Below are 16,763 nucleotides of genomic sequence, written 5' to 3' on the forward strand. Positions count from 1 at the left end.
TTAACAGCTTTCTGCCTGTTACTTAGTGTTTAGGGTCTTTGTAGATCTGATCCATAATGCACATGGACAAATGATAAGTTGAGGCATAATATTGTTAAAATTGCACTCATTTTTCTTAATAAATCTCAGTTTTTTCAGGTTATTCACATAGTTTATAAAAGTATTTTCATAATTTAATGGTGTGGGGTTTTTTTGCACTAAAACAAAGACAAAAATTTGGAGTTGTCATTATTTATACGTTATTATGTCATTATTTTACTGGTCTGGCCCACGAGAGATCAAATCAGGCTGAATGTGGCCCCTGAAAGAAAATGAGTTTGAGAGCTCTGATCTAAAGTGTCCATGTCAGTGTGTTTACAATCGCAGCAGTAGTACAGTCCAGTCATGATTCTGACGTGAATGTTAGAAGAATCCTTAAGTTCTGATGGTTTAAACATTTTTACAGTCGACTATATTAATATAACCTGAGGTTCAATTCACTTGGGAAATAAATATGTGGTTTTCCAGTTTTACAGCTGTGTGAACTTGGACTACAGTAAAGTATGTGTCATATCATGTTGAATTATAAATGACTGGACACAGCCTTCACTGTACTTAGTGTAACTGGACACTTTGTAATGTGGGACACTCCCTGTTTCCTCGTCATAACAGTAAGTCACTGAGGGTCAGATTAAGTGTCACATAGATGTGAGTGTGTTTTTACTGTAAGTGGGAGAAAAACAGTGACAGGATTGTGTAACATTTTTGGGAAGTGAAACATGATTAATAAGACTTGATTCCATCCTGCTAAAGAACAGACTTGTAAAATACCAAACCTGGAAAAGTAGTTAAACACAGCTTTATAGCTGACTTTTTACAGTATTTTTTTTTTTTTTTATCCCCTGAGAACTGATAAAAACCTTATTACATCAGTGGACATGAGGACTTCCCTTTTCTGGGGCTTTTAGACCACTGAGAATACTGCACTAATAAATACTGTCAGCTCTGTGGTGAGTTTAGACCATTTACTGGACTTTGCATTTGACAGGATAAAACGTCACTGGAATATTGAATTCTAAAAGTGACCTCCTTACTTCTTACGGTACATCCTCTTGTATGTTGTCTTACTAATAATTTCCAAGAATGACAATATGCCATTTAATGAAAATATCCTTTCAATACTGTGAACGTGGAGGTGTAGCTTTATAAATGCATTCATGGTATAGATTTGGGAGTAGAGACACAGGATTGTCTATATTTGCATTTACCCCCAATAGAAACATCCAAACATGTCTTTGACTTGTGCTCAAACTATCCAGATCTATATCTACTTTGGATCTGAATTATGAGCTCATACAAACACTGAATCTTTAGTGATAAATCCACCACAGATGCTTTTACCAAGACCTCAGTCTGTAATGGATTTGATCAGGGTTTCCATCAGTTCTGCCTATTCTAGTATTCAGTCAACTCCAATATTCCTGAAAATCCTCCTGAAACACAGACATGAATTTAGACCAATCATGAATGAGTGAAAATGTAAGGAATGTCTGAAAGCTACAGGATAAAATATTAAATACACATCTATTAAATATACATATACTACTAAAGTACGGCAAAAACTACTGAGATATACAAAAAGCTAACTCTGTACTACAGATGAGAAATATATACAATAAATAAGGATATGTACAGGTTATTTGGGATATATACAGGTAATATAGGATATATACAGGCAGTATTGGATATTTATAGGTAAGGTAGGATATATACGGGATATAGGATATACACAGGTAATATTGTCACATCCCTGTTTGTTCTGCTCTCGTTTTTCTCATCTCTCTCTTTCTTTCTTTCACTCTCTCAGCCACACCTCCTCATCAGTAAATCACCCTCACCTGTGAGCACAGCGGGTCTCATTAGGCAGGGTGTATATTTTCACCTCTCTGTCCTCTGGTCTTTGCCAGATTGCATCTACCTCATGTGTTACTCTCCAGCATTTTCTTCTGCATGTTCCTCTGATCCTGTTTGTTCCTGACCTGCCCCACCTGCTGCCTGGATCCCTACCTGCCTGCTTGTCCGACTACGTCTGCCTGTCTGCTTCCCTGGTGATTCACTTACCTTCGTCTGACCACGTCTCTGCCTGAACCCCAGATGACTGACCTGCCTTCTGTCCTGACCACATCTCCTGCCTTCCTCCCTCTGGTCCCGTTTGGATATCCTGGTTCTCGACCCCCCCCACCTGTACCTGATTCACCTGCTGTCTGTCCCTTGTCTGTTGCTTGTCTGCCAGAGAATTAAGACTGTTCACCTTGAGCACCTGAAACTGCACTTGGGTCCTCTGTTGTACTTGTTACAAATATAGGATATGTACAGGTAAATATAGGATGTATACAGGTAAGAACAGGTGTGTCTAATCAGCGGTCACAACAAGAAGTAGCAGACACACCTCGATTAATCAGTGTGTCCAATGATGAAAGACAGGAAATAAAGGACCCACCTGAAGTCCAGGAAATAATGGGGCTGTGCACAGAGTCCCTTAACCCTCCTGTAGTCTTCTGGCAGAAATGACCCATAGCTCTGTATATTCCTGCACACACACACACACACACACACACACACACACACTCACACTCACACTCACACTCACACTCACACTCACACACACACACACTCACACTCTCTCTGTCCTCGTCAGGTTGAATGGACCGTGTGTTGAACTGGTAACTTCACCATCAGTAAAAGTACAGAGAAAATCAAGTCTTTAGATTCAAAAGGGGGAAGTGAATCTCAGCTGCTTGGTGACAATGCCTTGATTTAATGTTAAGACACAGAAACGGATGTTTAAAAAGAGGAAGTGTTGACATTTCTGCACATGACCCACTTCTGAGCCTCAGGTGGTTGTGGACCAGCTGAACCACTGTAAGGGGGGGATTGGACTCGCTGTCCCACATCCATCAGAAGTAAGTAAGTAAAGTTTATTTATATGGAACTTTTCACAGAAAGAATTCACAAAGTGCTTTTGAGTCAAATCAGAAGTAGGATCCACAGACAAACACAGACACACAGCTGTGTCCACAGACATAAAAACTAAAGAACATGGTCTGAAAACCCACAGCTCATTCAAAGCCTGTGGAAGCAATAAGGTGTGCAGCTGCAGCTGGAAAAGACTGAACAGAATTTAAAGGGAGAAGTGATTGGAAATGTCATCCATAGTCTGGGGCACTGCTTACAGGCTCCGCCCCCTCTAGTGTTGAGGTGGGTGTGGGGATGACCAGCTTGTACTGACGCCATGATCTAAGAGCATGTGAAGCGTTCTACAATCTGACCAACTGGGACATGTCAACCCAACATGACTGCAGACTTAGCTGACAGTGGGAGTGGGGGCAGGGGGTGGGGCATGTGTTTCTACAACACAAATCAGTTCAAATCCTCAAACCAGAGCTGAACATCAAAGCAACAGGACCTGCCAAAATATACACACCACTTTTAATTGGCATTAATTGGTGTGTTATCTGTTCCATTCTAAGCTTTCCACATGTATGTTCACGGTGCGTCAAACACCACGCACTGAGGGTTAGGGTTGTGTGAACCACAGATCTTGGCGTAAATTGACACACCATCAAATGGCCTTGAATAACACGCAAAAGGACAAAAATGCATACGTACAGCAGCCAGATGCCATTAGAACTGGTGTGACATACAAGGCAATTTCATGAGATCAGTGTGGATCAGAGCTGGACTACAGTAGGTCTGTAAACAGCTGGAAATGAAAGGAATACGACACTAAATTAAAATATGGACTGAGTCCATTTCAGTGGAACATGTAATAGACAGATCCAGATGTGCTTTGAATGAACAGCACAGACTCAACAGTTTGAGCATCATGTGACCAAAACACCCCAAACTGTGGTGTTTGACAGACACACTGTCCTGGTTTTGTGTTCCTCTGAACAGCTGAGTTATTTCACAGATATGAGGGCTCCTATTGGAGGATCCAACCCACTGACCTTTGCCCTCTGATGTCACCCTCAGGCGTCAAATCTAAACCAATCAGCTGTTGAGTCCAAATAAACCACATGTTCATGTTTGAGTGCAGACACTTAAACCTACAGAACATTAGTGTCATTAAAGGTTCGAGGCAGGTTTCCAGTGGTCTGGGCATGTGCTAACCCATCCAAACATTAGCTGTTCAAATGGGCATACTGTTCCAGCTACATAACCTTAAGTAACTTATAAAACGAATTTGGTAGGTATTTATTCGGACTTCGATGATTTATTTAAATGATATATTTGTGGTTAAAATGTGCCAAAATAAGCCCGGTCACAGATCCAAATAAGAACATCAGTGTTTTTGTACTTACACAAATGGTTAAAATGTCCTGTTTCAGACAAAACTTCACATTAAACACAATTAAATATGTGAACTAATATGTGTTTCTATGACACCAGCTAGTGTTGGAGCAAAATGACCCATAATTCAAATTTCATTAGGGGAAAAAGAAAGTAACGGATCCAACCAGACTGTAGTCTCAAAAGCACCGACTATTTAGTTTGATGAAAACGAACACATAAGTTTCCAACTACAGCTGTATTATATACAACATATGGAATATAAGGAACAAGTACTTGTCCATTATTAAATGGAGTACCTGGATGTTCTTCTTTTATCAGACATTGTTAACTAAAGATGACAGTTTGTGCATTCTGCTGGAACTGAAACCTCACTGATCAGATCCTCAGGAGGGAACCCAAAGGAGGTTTTCTACCAGGACTTTGAGTTTCATTGCACTTGGACTTTCCATATTCATAAACTTCCTCTAATCCAGGGGTTCTCACAGTGGGGTACCCGTACCCCCAGGGGTACTTGGAAGAAGCCCAGGGGGTACTGGAAATATTTTAGGAAAAATCCATTAAATAAGTCATCATATACTGAATACAAAATAAATAAATAAATAGAATTAATGCAGAAATATAAAAAACAATAAACACATTCATATAATAGTTTTATTGTCAATCATCTTGTTGAAGCTTTGGAAACATTTGAAGAACATTTATATTTTATAATATTCAAAATGAGTTCACTTGAGTAGATAAGGAATTATTTTATGTTTATGAAAGTTTCATTTGTTAATTTCCAATTTTTAAAAAATTTCTTATCAATGACAGAGGGCACTTTTCAGTTTAGATTTGACACTAAAAAAAAAATAAAAAATAAATAAATAAATATATATATATATATATATATATATATATATATATATATATATATATATATATATATATATATATATATATATATATATATATATATATATATTTTTTTTTTTTTTTTTTTTTTTTTTTTAAGTAGCTAATATGCATCTAGTTTAGTTTTTTTTTTCAGGACATTTTAAGAAAAATGGATAATAAAATTCTAGATAATTCACTTGAACCAAAACTTCTGTTGGACATGTGCCCAATGTTTTTGTTACATATAGGTAAGAAATCCTAAAAAGGGAGTAATGTGACTAATTCTGTCACACCCTGTTCGTCATCAGTACATAAGTTAGTGTTCATTCATATTTGTGAACACTTGGTTAGTTAAAATGCTATGGAACCATGTGCTCAGGATGGTTTGGTCCAATATTCAGTACAAGTACGATAGTTGTCAGTAATGGATCAAAGAAAAACCCATGCAAAGTTCACATAGTTATCTATAATTTGGTACCTTAAAATAGGTATAAATATATTTACTTTCTGTAATTTTTATTATTCAGTTCCAATTAAAACCATAAAAAAAATAAAAACACTAATATCATGGTAATGGATCAAATGTCTAAAATCTCCAGGCCCCAAACTTTACATCAATAAAAATTAGTTTTTGGAAAAGGTCGTTTAAAAATCTGACCACAGTATGTTAGATACACAGAATAAAAAGAAAAATATGGAAAAAAAAACTTCATATATTACATTTGTCAAATCTTTACTGTATTTCAAAACAATGAGTAAATTGTTATTCCCAGATGTGCTTTCAGATCAGAACTTCCCGTCTTCATAATGATGGAACTGTTTTATCAACAGGAATTTTGCAAAACCAAAAACTAGACAAAATTTGCTCAAAATCAGCTCTAATAGGGTATTAGGGCACAAACAGAATGTTTGACCACACATGTATACCTCCACTGAACCAGTGAACACAGTTCAGAATCACAACCTGCTGGTTTGGATTTATAGGGGATTCAATGACCTCTGGTCATGTGACCTCTGCTCTGGACTGGTTTAGTCCTTCAGGTTTAAATGGAAATCTGAGAAACCATCTTCACATGGTCATCAGTTATCATCACCAACATATTTTCTTCCTAGACTTTGAGAATCAGCTGTGCTTGTCCTTCCCTTCAGGTCCCATCATCAGCTGCAGGAGGCCATCTAGTGGTCTGACAGTAGAACTACAGCAGAACCAACACGCACAGATCTGCCATTACACTTCAACTCACACTCGTGCGACAAACAGCACCCACAAACACCTTCATCAAGTCCCATCTACATTAAACACACACCATATGAGATGTGGGACGCAGGTCTTGGTCCAAAACCCTGAGTCTGGTTTATCTGTGACCCGCTGGTCCACATCTGACTCTTCTCCATCATAGAACCATGTCTCAAACTCTGCTGTTTTCAGTGTTTGTTGTGTGACTGATGTGGATTCAGCAGAATGGATCAGTGTGAGGACAGAGAGGAGGGAGCCCCACCGCCAAAGACCGCCAAAAGGAATCCCTCAGGACCTGGACCTGGACTCAACAGACCTCCCAAAGCTCAGAGGTGAGACCACCATCTGGATCTGTCCACCACTGTTCTCCATGTCAGAGCTCAGCACTAAAACCACTGACATCACTATTCACAGACCTGGACCTGGACCTGGATCCAGTTGTGTGTCCTTCAGGAGTGAATGGTCCAAGGGGTACCCACCAGATTTTTCCACAGAGACGTAAGTTTGATGTAAATGTCTGATGTGTCGACTGTTTATTAAATCTATATTAAACATTGACTTTGGTTTAAAGTTTAGAACGTGTTCATTTTCAGCTGATTCTTCACATCATTGAGTCTGTTTCCATGACCATAAAAATCCAATAACTATTAGTAATCAGATCATTGGAAGAACCAGACCTGATGCCTTTACATGCACTTAAATGTGAAAATCCTAAACCCTGGTTAGCTGCTCCAGTCTATTATGGGATGTCTTTGGGAGTTCGTCCGTACATAGTGATGATATAATCCAACTTCCTGTTATTGTCTCCAACTCCCGTTTGACTAGGTAACTTCTGTTTTGTATGATTGTAAAAGTTTGTGCACATGTGCAGATGGAACAGAACTAAATCCATCCCATGAACCTGTAAACATGCATGAAGACATGGGAGGACTGGAGACAAATCCAGCTGTGTTCATCTGATTGATTGTAATCAGATTACTTCTGTGATCTGATCAAACACATCAGATTAGACTGTTTACATGGTCACTGTAAGAATCTGACAACTCCACAAATCAACTCACCATTGGGCGTCTCCATGGTTACTGCCCATTCTGATTTCTGATTGGCTGACAGGTGTCCCTTTGTTTAGTCTTCTAGTGACCGTTCAGTATTTACTTCTTCAGTGTCTGAAATGACATTTCTATTAGAGCCCGATATGGGAGTTTTGGGCCTGATGCCCCAAAGCCACGTGGTACATAGAGTTCATATAACAATCACAATAGTTCCTTCAAACAATGCTCATCCCTAATTTTCTTTTTTTTTCGTCCCATAATTCACCTCCACCCCCACCCTTCCAAGAACACACAGGACACCAACCTACAGAGAAAATAAGAAAATAAATAAATAAATAAAATTAGATTAATGTAAAACGTGTCACTGTTATAGTCATGCGGTATACATTATGATTTACATGGACAAATAATTTAAGTACAAATAGTTGTTTTTAAACTTTTAGGGTACACATGTGTAACAGGCAGAGGAGTGAGGCAGCAGGCAGGCAGGGCTGTGATGCTGTTAGTTATAAGGGGGTAGTCAGCCACTGATGTCGGCCTGTTCCTCTACTTACCTCATCAACATGACAAGCACAGCAGCACCTGTCTGCCACAAGCCTAAATGCCTAGGTCAGGGGTCGGCAACCTTTAACACTCAAAGAGCCATTTCGACCCGGTTTCCACGGAAAAGACAACACTGGGAGCCGCAAACACTTTTTGACATCTGAAATGAAGATGTTAGCCTATATATACCGTAAATTCCGGACTATAAGCCGCTACTTTTTTCCCACACTTTAAACACTGCGGCTTATACTCCGACGCGGCTTATACAACGATTTTACCGGTACTACGGCTTGGTGCCACGGCGCACCTCGGTGGTGCCGCGGCGCACCTCGGTGCCAACGCTAGGTGCCGTTGCACCGCCGTACCATGGCTCTGTGCCAGGTGCTGTGGCACCGTGGTGGTGCCTCGGCTCGGGGTGCCGGTGGTGCCGCGGCACCGGTGGCACCCAGTTGTGGCACCGCGGTGCCATGGCACCTGACACCGAGCCCTGGTACCGCGGTTCCACGGCACCTGGCACTGAGCCGTAGTACTGCAGTGCCACGGCACCTAGCGTTGGCCCCGAGGTGCTGCGGCACCTTGGTCGTGCCATGCCACCTGGCATCATTAAATGTTCTATTTTCTTCAGATATTTTTCTTTTCTTAGATTTCTCCATACTTGGCCTACCTGGGGTTGAAAGTCTCGATAAATGTATGGCGTTTTGACGGGCTGTCGGAGAGTGTGACGCATATTTTGAGCGACGAAAAATAATTTTATTTATATATATATATATATATATATATATATATATATATAATTTTATTTTAATATTTCGAGATCACAATAATCTTACAATTTAATTTACAACAACAATTAAACAAACGAACAAACACAAATAAAGTACTTTGTTCAGATATTGTGCAGTTTTGGTGTCGCAGGGCATTCCGCGCATGCCGGCTGCCAGCTGCCAGCTGACATGTCAAGTGCTGTCAAACATCTCTGAAGAAGGCGAATGCTGATCACCGAAATTGCACAAGGTCTGAAGAAAGAAGTTAAAAACTTTGACTTAATAAGAAGACATGATACACGTTTTTGAGACAAATAACATACACTTCAATCGGACACTTATAATTTATTTTCCCAAGCCACGCAGAGCCGCAACATAAGGATGAAAGAGCCGCATGCGGCTCCGGAGCCGCGGGTTGCCGACCCCTGGTCTAGTTGATGTTGGTCTGGTCAGTGTTGGTCTGGTTAGTGTTGGTCTTGTCGGTGTTGGCCTGGTCAGTGTTAGTCTTTTTGGTGTTGGTCTGGTCAGTGTTGGTCTGATCAGTGTTGGTCTGGTTAATGTTGGTCTTGTTGTTGTCGGTCTGGTCAGTGTTGGTCTTTTTTGTGTTGGTCCGGTCAGTGTTGGTCTGATCAGTGTTGGTCTGGTTAATGTTGGTCTTGTTGTTGTCGGTCTGGTCAGTGTTGGTCTTTTTTGTGTTGGTCTGGTCAGTGTTGGTCTTTTTGGTGGTGGTCTGGTCAGTGTTGGTCTAGTCGGTGTTGGTCTGGTCGGTGTTGGTCTAGTCGATATTGGTCTGGTCAGTGTTGGTCTGGTTAGTGTTGGTCTTGTCGGTGTTGGTCTGGTCAGTGTTAGTCTTTTTGGTGTTGGTCTGGTCAGTGTTGGTCTGGTTAATGTTGGTCTTGTTGTTGTTGGTCTGGTCGGTGTTGGTCTTTTTGGTGTTGGTCTGGTCAGTGTTAGTCTTTTTGGTGTTGGTCTGGTCAGTGTTAGTCTTTTTGGTGTTGGTCTGGTCAGTGTTGGTCTGGTTAGTGTTGGTCTTGTCGGTGTTGGTCTGGTCAGTGTTAGTCTTTTTGGTGTTGGTCTGGTCGGTGTTGGTCTTTTTGGTGTTGGTCTGGTGAAACAATTCCTCAAGTAATTCGAGTACCTCGATTACAAAAAATGATCGAGGAATTTTCTCTGCCTCGAAGACTTGCTTATGTACGTAAATGTAAAGCTCAAAGCATGGAATTTTGCATGGACTACTAAATGTGGCACAACGCGCTTACATCACTCACGCGAAGGAAGATTATGGAGGATGCGGGAGTGTTTGGATGAAGCAGCAGGAAGATGGAAGAGTCAAGTGAAAATAATAATGATGACGAAAGACAAAAAAAACAATAAAAAAAAGACAGAAAATGTCGAAAGTGTGGAAGCATTTCAGACTGAACAGCAAGGTGAATACCGTGACATATATCCGTTGTACCACAGCCCTTCCATTACCACAACAGCCCATCTCTGATGGAGCATTTTCTCATAAGACACCCAGAATGGAGTGGAGGACCCAAGATAAAATAAAATTAACGTAGCGCAAATCCATGAGATTAACATCAATAAACCTTACTAACATAACGTTAGCCCCGCGGAGGGCTAGGTTTGTGTTCATTATGGCTACTGTCGAATGTGTGGCTAGTTTATTATGATTGTGACAAGCATAGCTTTAGGCACCGAGCCGTGGACCCATGATTTGCATGGTGAATTTCCCAAAAGCACAGCCCAAATGGTGCACGGCTTGGTGAAAGTTTTCTCTTACCTTGTCATGACTTAATTTTGGCAAAATTCAACTACTTTTTGCTGAAATGACGCAAATCATCAGTTAACTGGATGTGTGTTTGTGTATGTGTGTGTGTGTGGGGGGGGTTATAGGTTATGAGACAGACAGATAAGGTGGGGGGGCCATTGACTTGATTCTCCTGAATGCAGCAGAAATGTGTCAAACTGTTCATGCATGGACTCGTTCACAGTTCCCGTTCAAATGTTCTTGCCTCTTTTATGCCACAACACATTCATGTTTTGTCTAAACTGTAAATTCTGAAATTTACAGCTGCCAGAGTTTAGTTGCACATCAAAAAGGCAATGTTTATGCTTTTTTTTTTTTTAAAAGATGTATTTATTCGTTACATTTTTGATACTTATAAGAAAAACGAAGTTGAAAGTAATTAAATTTTATTTATTTTTATTTGTATTTGCAATTGCCTCTCTGAAAATGTTTCTAGTCAAGAAAATATATTTTGTTGCATATGCACAATATGAATGTAAGAAATAAGACTGTTAATTATCAAAAAAAAAAACCAATTGGTCCTTCATTATTAAGTGAAATACGTTATTTCCTTTTGTGTATTTATAATTGCTCTTTAACCAAGCAAAAATAAGTTTTAGCTGATTACTCGATTAATTGAAGGAAATTTCTGTAGAATACTCGAATACTAAAATATTCGATAGCTGCAGTCCTACTCACATTGACTACATACGGTACTTTAAAATACTCACATCTTTATGTATACCGTCAAGTAAATCTATACCCATTTACATTGCATTCTTTAATGGAATTTTGATTTTAACATGAGAGTGTGACAAGGGATGAGAATAAATGATTGGATAAACAGCTTGTGCATTCGTATCCTTTTTATCAGAGCACAGCTGGAAAACAGCAAGAGAAGGATCCATCTACTTCCACAGCAGCAGCAGCAGGTCAAAGGTCAAAGGGACATTTGGAATAAATGTCAGGTTAAGTCTTCATGTACAACTGAAATCTGTCCAAAACTGAACTGCTGGTCTTCCCAGCTAAGCCAGCCATACAGCATGACATCTCCATCAGTATTGACTCCTTATCTCTGGCTCCTACCAATGTAGCACGAAACTTGGGAGACATGATTGATAATCAGTTGACCTTCACAGATCATGTTGCCTCTGTCACCCGATCATGTTGTTTCTCTCAGTTCAACCTAAGAAAGATCAGGCCATACCTAACCCAACAGGCCACCCAGCTCCTGGTGCAGACTATGGTTATCTCCCGCCTTGACTACTGCAATGCTGTTCTAAGAGGCCTCCCAGCTTGTGTTGTCAAACCACTACAGATGGTCCAGAATGCAGCAGCGCGTCTGGTCTTCAATCAGCCTAAAAGGGCACATGTCACCCTGTTACTAATTGAGTTACACTGGTTACCCATAGCTGCCAGCATCAAATTCAAATCCTTAATCCTAGCCTACAAAATTCTCAACGGGTCTGCTCCAGGGCCGGACTTAGACTCATTTTCAGCCCTGGGGTTTCATACCTCAGACCGGCCCACTTTAGATCACGACCAATTATTATTAAAATCATGGAATTATAGCCTTACATGTTAGGTCTACACACTGTTCTGCAAAGCCTTGTAATTCAGTGTATTTTCTAAAATATTTCCAATTCAGCGCAAGTAAAGGTTGCTTTACAATGTGGATTTATTTCAACAGTGAGTGCACATTGACATCTCCAACAATATTATTCCTCACAACACAACAATAACAGAATCTATATTTTTGTTCTTATAAGTGTTAACATTTTTCAAACCTTTAAAATGTTTGAAATGAAATAAAAGAATATATAAAAATATTAAATAAAAAAATAATTTGCTGCACTTTCTAATAACTATCATTTTTGTATCCTCTACAACAAAAGATTTCCATCACAACTTACTTGCGGTTTGTTCCATCTTTGCTATTGAAAACTTTTGGTATAATGATATTAGGGGTTTGATGAGGATGATAAGAAAAAAATGTCTGCATATCCTGTGACTGAGGGTGAGCAAAGCAATCAAAGCTAACAACAGACTCATCTTCATCTGTCTCATTTGTGCCTAGTGGTTCAGGGTTGTGCTGCTGAGCTGCTCCTCTGTCATCAGTAGACTCTGCTCTCCCTTTCACACTTCCTCCAGTTTCCCTCGACTCGCCTGCACCTGGATCACAATAAAAAATAATATCTACAGACATTTTGACTTACTTAACCAATTAAGATTAATTAATTAATTAACCAATTAAGACTTTTATCTGGACTCTGAGACAAATGTGTGTTTTTTGTCGGTGGATGAAAATAATCCTAAATGTGTTGTTTGACGTGTCCACATGAGTTAGTTTGTCCTGTGTGTGGTTGTGAACTCCTGTTTGCTGAATCATCCAGAACTTTGCCGACTGCTCTGAGCTGATGGAATATGTGAGTGTCCAACTGGTGCTGAGTAGAGTTGTGTTGGTGTTTAGTGTTGATCAGGGACTGGAACCCCAGGCATATATGATGGTGTTGTGGAGCTGATGGGACATGTAGACTCGTCCTCTGATGCTCTTCAGATGGGACTGTCCTTCAGCGACGGGTTGAAGGTCCATCCTGTCCAAGTCTGGCAGATCCACTGTGTGTCCACCAGTCCAAGCAGGTCAGTGTCAGGGTTTCTCACACCACACTTGGTCCTTCTTCCAAAATAATGTCTTCAAATGCATCAGCTGTGGAGAACCACCGTCTCCATGGTGACAACACAATCGCAGCCACAAGTGTCAAAACCAAGAGTAGAACTGATCCAATGAAGTGACAAAACAGCATTAAAGAGTCCAGCCTCCTTGGTTCCAATAATGTGAACTGTGTCATGGATTTGATTTGTTTTGATTCTGGACAGTAAATCCACCCTGGAACTGACTGTTGTCTGGACATAGAACTGAATTAGTAAAGTTTTTATTCATGTTGTTGATAAAATGACCTTTTGCTGTCGCCGTCTCTGGATCAGATGATTGTGATTCCTGTGTTGAAGTATACAGGGTGGGGAAGTAAAATTTACAAGGAACATTTAGTTGTTTTTTCTCAGCAGGCACTACGTCAATTGTTTTGAAACCAAACATATTGATGTCATACTCATACCTAACACTATTATCCATACCTTTTCAGAAACTTTTGCCCATATGAGTAATCAGGAAAGCAAACGTCAAAGAGTGTGTGATTTGCTGAATGCACTCGTCACACCAAAGGAGATTTCAAAAATAGTTGGAGTGTCCATAAAGACTGTTTATAATGGAAAGAAGAGAATGACTATGAGCAAAACTATTACGAGAAAGTCTGGAATATACTATTAAAGAAGAATGGGAGAAGTTGTCACCCGAATATTTGAAGAACACTTGTGCAAGTTTCAGGAAGCGTGTGAAGGCAGTTATTGAGAAAGAAGGAGGACACATAGAATAAAAACATTTTCTATTTTGTAAATTTTCTTGTGGCAAATAAATTCTCATGACTTTAAATAAACTAATTGGTCATACACTGTCTTTCAATCCCTGTAAGTAAGTAGTTTTTAGAAATAAGTTATTTTAAACATTTAAATTACAACTAATGATGAAAAAGTTCATTTAGATTTTAACTTTTATTAAGATTTTAAGATTTGAACCACAAACTGATGAAAGCTCATCCAAAGTGAGTAAAGTTAAGTATATTTTATTAAGATATTTAAACTAATGAATTCTTACAGTTTTATGTTAAACTTATCTCGTAATCTTTTGTTCTTTCAGATTGTATTAAAAAAGGTTAAGTTATTCTGTAAATAGCTCCACAACAAGTTACTTTAAATTCATGTTACAAAATACTAACCACAATCAAATACATAATAATAAACCACAGTATGCAGTCTACAAATAAAGTCACCTTGTTCTGCCCTCACTATGTGTGAAGCCACCAGAGCGAGGCAGACAGTTAACAACAGAAGGTGAAGAAGAATCAGGAAGAGACCAATTTGTGTTTTCTTTCTTTCCCTTCTTTTATAAAATACAAACAAATACATGTATTACAGTGTGTGCTGAAATATGTTTCCACTGTAAGCACTTCTTAACTTTTACCCATCCTTTTTAAATGCATGAATCAACAACCATACATGAATTAAACAGCTAAATATTCCAGCAATTACAAACCAATGAAATAAGCATGTACAGTAAATAAACCATATGAAATTAACTTAAATATGCAATAAGGGGCACAAGAAATGCAGTAATCTTGTACAGAATGTACACAGTAAAAACTTCTTTCTGAACTGCATTAACATTCCATGTAATCTAATTGACATGAATCAAAAATACTCCAATGCTAATAATATGCACAAGTTTCTCCCGGAGTGCACAAATAATTTACTAGTAAAGGAAACACAGCAACTGCTACCAAATAACATCCGCATTAGCTCCGAACTGAGTACATACAAGCTAGCACTGACACAAAACAGACTGCCACCTGACTCAAATATTAGCAGTGAACAGAACGCTTCTACCACAAAGTGAAAGCTTATTTGTGCTCTGTAAAAGACACTAGCAATCATGCTTCTAAGTTAATGACAAAATAATCATAAAACTAATACTTAGAGACGTATATCTGCCCAGATTTATCGACCACAATGAAAGCTGCACATAACTTCAATGGCGTGGCCAAACAGAATGATAACAGTACATACAGGGCGCCCACAGATGACGCCATTCAACAACTTTAAGAGAAAAACACACCTATGAACACAAAAGTTAACAGAAAGCCGTTCAATTCAGCTAACAATGACATTACAGTTGTAAAAGTCCATTCACAGCAAAGCCTGAGCACGTACCACCTGTCTCTCCAGAGTCTCAGTGAGTCATTCACGCTGATGATTCTTCTCTGATGGTATCCATGCTGTAACAAACTCCTCTTGCTGCTGCTGCCATGGTGTCCTCTAAGCTCCCAGTACCCAACAACATTACAACACAACAGGCAGTATGATGAGAGAGAGCGAGAGAACAGACATATGTTCAGGGGAGAAGCCAGGAGAGTTTGGGTTCTAGGGGAGCCGGCAGGTGTCCTCTGACCTGGAGAGAGAGCAACCATAGTCCGAGCAGGACCAGGTCCGCCTGCTCCAGGGATTCAAATTCTCCTCTCAAGAGTCCTGGGTCCACCCCAGTCCACTTCCAGATTCCTCACTTAAAGTCACATTAAGTCTTTTCCTCCTTTCCTTTCCGTTGTCACTTCTCCTGTCGATCAAACCTCCTTCCAGTCTCTCCTTTGTTTGAGTTTCCTTCCACCACACAGCTCTCAGGTGGGTCTGATTCCTACCCTTCCCTTCCCCCGCCTTACCAGTGATGTCACCTCCTGCTTCCTGCTACAGAGTGGTGCATTAGAACACACTTCTGTACTCTGAAGACAACAAAACACAGCTTTCAGTCTGGTGTTTGTTTTCACATCTGGATCCTGTGAAGCCTGATCTGGAGGCTTTGAAGTCTGATGTTCTTGTCAGAAGAAGTCAGTGCTGCTGATTCAGACACACTGGTTTTCTTTTTCTCATCTGATGCTGAGGTACTGTTTGGTCCAGACGTTGATGATTCACATCTGCACTGATAGGCGAGAGCAGAGGATGACCACAATCTTTTTGAACATTGATAATACTCCAGCTGTTTTGGTGTGTTATGACTGATTGTCTAGAGTCTTACTTTTTGTACAACTGTTCAGTTTTTGTGTTTTGTGGAAATGTTTGACACATTCATGTTTGGTAGATTGAGAACCTGTGATAAGAGATTTTTCACCAAATCTACACTGATTGGGATCCATTATGGGTCCGTTGGTGACACTTGTAAGAGGAATAGGACCAGAATATCTTTGTACACTTTTCACAGGAGTACATCAAATTCTTGTGGTGAACACAGCAGTGAGAATGTAAAGCAGAAGACGATCTGAAAGTCTTCCCACACTGGTCACAGTCATATGGTCTTTCTCCAGTGTGAATGCGTTGGTGCCTTTTTAAGTCACTTGCTGTGGTGAAAGTCTTCCCACACTGGTCACAGTCATAAGGTCATTCTCCCCTGTGGATTCGTTGGTGGATTTTTAAGGGACTTGCTGTGGTGAAAGTCTTCCCACACTGGTCAGTTATAAGGTCTTTCTCCAGTGTGGACACGCTGGTGTTTTTTTAAAATTACTTGC

At 39.8% G+C, this 16,763-nt stretch overlaps 3 protein-coding genes and 1 pseudogene across 4 annotated transcripts in view; 2 read left to right on the top strand and 2 right to left on the bottom strand.

Annotated features, from left to right (window-relative positions):
* LOC115436308 (uncharacterized) overlaps positions 1 to 2,659 on the bottom strand; it is a 236,905-nt gene extending 234,246 nt beyond the window's left edge. For both annotated transcript variants that reach the window (XM_030159151.1, XM_030159150.1), the window contains exon 1: positions 2,480 to 2,659. The gene's annotated coding sequence lies outside the window, so the exon portion shown is untranslated. The remainder of the gene's footprint in view (positions 1 to 2,479) is intronic.
* Positions 1 to 16,763, top strand: part of LOC115436241 (NLR family CARD domain-containing protein 3-like) — a 1,147,354-nt gene that overhangs the window by 746,075 nt on the left and 384,516 nt on the right. The gene's annotated exons all lie outside the window — the stretch shown is intronic.
* LOC115436275 (zinc finger protein 664-like) overlaps positions 1 to 16,763 on the bottom strand; it is a 1,196,486-nt pseudogene that overhangs the window by 269,287 nt on the left and 910,436 nt on the right.
* The window catches only part of LOC115436287 (zinc finger protein 431-like), a 676,852-nt gene that overhangs the window by 248,545 nt on the left and 411,544 nt on the right, over positions 1 to 16,763 (top strand). The gene's annotated exons all lie outside the window — the stretch shown is intronic.

This window comes from Sphaeramia orbicularis, chromosome 16 (assembly GCF_902148855.1).
Source record: "Sphaeramia orbicularis chromosome 16, fSphaOr1.1, whole genome shotgun sequence".
In the NCBI taxonomy this organism is placed as follows: domain Eukaryota; kingdom Metazoa; phylum Chordata; class Actinopteri; order Kurtiformes; family Apogonidae; genus Sphaeramia; species Sphaeramia orbicularis.